Here is a 3,976-nt window from a genome sequence, read left to right as displayed (position 1 = left end):
CCTTGAACCCCCTTGGTAGAGACCATACCGGGTCCTCCTCACTACCCATACAGTAGTCAAACTTCAGGAACTTGACTTTTAGGTCCACATGTCCCAGTTAAAAGAGACTTTAGACTCTTCGAATTGCACATCAGCTAGAAATCTAAACTTAAAATTGACGAGGGAGGTGACTCCCGGAAATAGATGGCATCTCAAGGGGACAGGTCTCTCAAGTTCACAGATCAAGATCTTTTCTTCTTAAAGATTTTTTTACTTCTATATTCATGAGAGAAAGAGGGAGAGCGAAAGAGAGAGAGAGAGACGCAGAGACAGAGGCAGAGGGAGGAGCAGGCTCCATGCCAGGAGCCCGACGTGGGACTGGATCCCGGGACTCCGGGACCAGGCCCTGGCCCAAAGGCAGGCGCTAAACCTCTGAGCCACCCAGGGATCCCCAGATGGAGATCTTAAAAGAATGCCTGATTTCCTGGCGGCGGGCTCCGACCGGGAGCGCCCAGGGCGGCAGGCAGGTGGGGCGCCTCCCTCAGGGGCTGCAGGTGCCCCGCCGAGCTCCCCGCGCCCGCCCGCAGCCCGCCGCGCGTGTCTGGCCCAGCAGGGGGGCAGGTGCACCGGGACCACCGGGCCAGGCCGCCGCCGCCTCTGCAGGGAGCGCCGGAGCCCGCTGAAGAGAGAGAACTAACACACCCGAGTGTGCCCTGTGCCTGTGAGCTCCCGGGTCACCTGGCCACTAGGAAAGACCACAAGGAGGAGGCCGCGGGCGTGCCGGCCTCTGACAGCAAGCTCCTCCGCCTTGGCCTCGGCCTCCCTGCCCCGGGCCACGAAGGGCACCCTCCGCCAAGACTCTTTGCTGCCATGTCAGATCTGTTTCAGTGACTCCAGCTCCAGTCGAAGGCCCAAGCTGCTGCGCTGCAAACACACCTGCTGCTCCGTGGGCCTCCAGCAGAGGAGGACGAGCCACAAGGATGTGAGATGCCTGCAGTGCTGGGGCATCACCAAGTTGCCCCTGGGCTTCTCCGTGTCACAGCTCCCCAACGACCCTGAGGTCCTGGCGGTCACCACCATTCGGCACGCGTCCCAGCACACCCCGGGCTTCATCAGACTTCCCAGCGAAGGGGTGCTACATGCTGCCCTTGCCCATCTCCAAGGAGCGAGCGCTGCTGCTCAGAGACGTGGGCTGCCGCCTGCTGCCCCGGGGCCAGCAGAAGCCCGTCCAGGAGGGTGGTGACGATCCCTGGGGAACAGCAGCCCCGGCAGGGGGGTTGGGGGGACCGCCCCAGGAGGCGGCGGCGGCGGGGTGCAAAGCTCCACCTGGTCCCGGGTGTGCACTGTGATCCTGTGGCCTGCGTCCTGGTCTTCCTCCTGGGCGTCGCACTGCACAACCTGTCTTGCATTGCTAAGCGCTTCACTGTGATATCCTGTGGCTGAGCAGGCCTGCCACAAAGTCTCTCGTGGGTGCCAACTAGGACTTGAGCAGGTGTTGGTAATGGGATCCCAGCGAGAAGGTGGGGGGGGGGGGTGACGCTGAGCATTTGGTGCCAGCGCTGGCCTCGGGGCTGCCCTTGATTAAGGGAAGACAATCCCGGAGGGCAGAGGAGAGGTCTCCACAGGGTGCCAGGCAAATCATTCTGAGTGTTGGTGGCAACAGCTTCGAAGATGATTGCATGCATCCTCATAAGCATTTAGGAAATGCACCGTAATTTCTGATTGTTCAAAATCATGTTACGAGAGAAACGTTTTCTACTTAGACGTCAAACCGTGCAAGTGCATACGATGTGATTTTTTCTAAAGGTGGTAGCTTAAAACAAAGATGCTTTGTATACAAGTAGAATTAAATCTGAGAATCCAGGTAAAAATTCAGCAGTGACATGCAGTGCTGGTTTCTTTCCCCTTTTTAATGGAAATCCAGTCTCCTTTAGTTGCTAAGGCTTTTTATACCTTTTGAATGGCACCCAAATTAAAGTAAGTGAAGTGGAGGGTCATTTTTTGGAAGAAAACGTTTGCACAAGTGTTCCTGGTGTGTTGTGTTTTGTTAGGTACCTTCATTTTTCTTCCCTTGTAATTAGAGCTTCCTACCCTTTTATGAAACTGAAAGCCCAAAGAGGGAGCAGTAAACTGAGTAATAATGAGAAATACCTAATCCCACGGGAACCCTATAGGCCAATTGTTCTCAAGCCATCTCATAAGAATTTTAAATGTAAATATTGTGTATTTGTGTGTGCATGCATGCATGTGTCATTTGACTTACCTCAGGTTTTGAATCTTTTCAGAAGAATCCCAGGAGTAAGACGTCATGAGCCCAAATGGGTCCAGGGTCTGACACAGTGGCCACCTCTTGGGCACCGGGACCCGCTCAGTGAAGTGTCACCCACTCGTCATGTCCAACATTTGCTCCTCTTCCATGTATTCAAGTCCCATTATCTGTGAGGCACGAATGGAAAGTAACAGAAGACTCTGTCTTTTCTCCTGGTTTGGAGGTGTCCTAGTAGATATGAGTGTTGTTCTCCCATGACAAACCCGGACTGACATTTTAATAGACAGTCCATGATTACTTTGTGAAAGATGTCGTGCTGTGAGACTTAAACCGTTTAGGACTCTAGTTTCCTCTTGTTGGGATAAGTGAGAAGATCTCTTGTACTTCAAAATGTTTCTACTGAGAAAAGTGAAAAGGTAAACTAACAACTCACATTCCGCATTTAAGTGGATCAGTTCATCCTCAATTCTCAAATATTCTTAAATGTGTAGTGGCCTACAGATGGTTGCAAAGAAAGATCTGCTGGCATAAGTGGTAGAGATTCTTGTGCCTGGATGTGTGTGCATTCAGAAATAGCTGGGAACTTTTACAGTTCTAATTTCTTTTATGGAATTCATGAAGCAAGTGTATTTGAAAGCTCAAAGTAGAAATTAGGTTAAAATGCCATTTCATTGTGTGAGCTATTGGGCATTCTACAACAAATAGTCTAGGGTTTATTTGGTATTAATAAATTAGGTGTCATATTCACTGAATACTATCCTCTATTACGTAACCTAATATCCCATTGGGTCAGTGTCCACTTCCCAAAATCGGCCAGGCTGCCGTGACGCGTTGTCTGACCTCATTTCTATTCCTCTTGGAGGAAAAAAAATCCACCAAAACGTTTCATTAAGAATGTTACATTTCAAATAGACTTTACCCTTGGGATTTTCAGCCAGGCCATATTGGAGATAATTTTGTGAATGATATCTGCATCTGCTTATGTACAGTATGAAATGACTGGCCCTGTAGTGCAGTATGTCCTAGAGTCCTGTGTGTTAAGTCGGTTGGCTACAGACAGATGTGTGTGGCCATAGAGCCCTGCGTTTCTTAGTGCCAAGCTGTAGAGTAAAATTGTCCGCGTAACTGAAGGACAATCCCATGCTACAGCTGCAGTTGAGCAGTGCAAAATTAATCAGCTCCCGGATATTCTTGACATTACAATTTAAGGTAACAGTAATAGCAAGATCAGAATTTCCTGTGTGAGTCTTACTGACATAAGAAATATTGTTTAAATGGATTCTGTCTCCAGTTACTTGTACATTGCCTCTTATGGTGCGCCATTGTGCACACATGTAAGTGCGCGTGTGTTTGTGTGTGCGTGTCACACCTGAGCCTGCAGATAGAATTTTTGTAGACTGGCTGTTTCACTGTTAGCTGGCATCCCATGCTCTGGCCACTTCTGGCATTCCATCACAACACGAACAACTCATCTGCCCTTTGCAACAAAAGTCCAGTGACACAATCCGCCGGAATTCACAGTTGCACATGAGTGAAACATTCACAACTGAAAGCACCGAGAGTCAGAGCCGAAGGCAATCCCTGGTGGCTTCATTCTGTACATGAGCCCGTGGAGGCCCACAGAGGTAGGTGGGCCCTTGACATTCTGCAGCAAAAGGGGATGAGAACCGCATTATAGTTTCTCTTGCTCCTTCTTATGCCTGTTGACATCTCTGTCGGGCCGTGAGC

General features: G+C 50.2%; 1 pseudogene; it reads left to right on the top strand.

The window, feature by feature from the left end:
- Nucleotides 1–451: 451 nt before the first annotated feature.
- Nucleotides 452–1,422, top strand: LOC112914521 (E3 ubiquitin-protein ligase RNF152-like; annotated as a pseudogene).
- Nucleotides 1,423–3,976: the final 2,554 nt, after the last annotated feature.

The sequence above is a fragment of the Vulpes vulpes genome, chromosome 9 (genome assembly GCF_048418805.1).
Source record: "Vulpes vulpes isolate BD-2025 chromosome 9, VulVul3, whole genome shotgun sequence".
Taxonomy (NCBI): domain Eukaryota; kingdom Metazoa; phylum Chordata; class Mammalia; order Carnivora; family Canidae; genus Vulpes; species Vulpes vulpes.
This window is presented reverse-complemented; position numbering and strand designations above follow the sequence as displayed.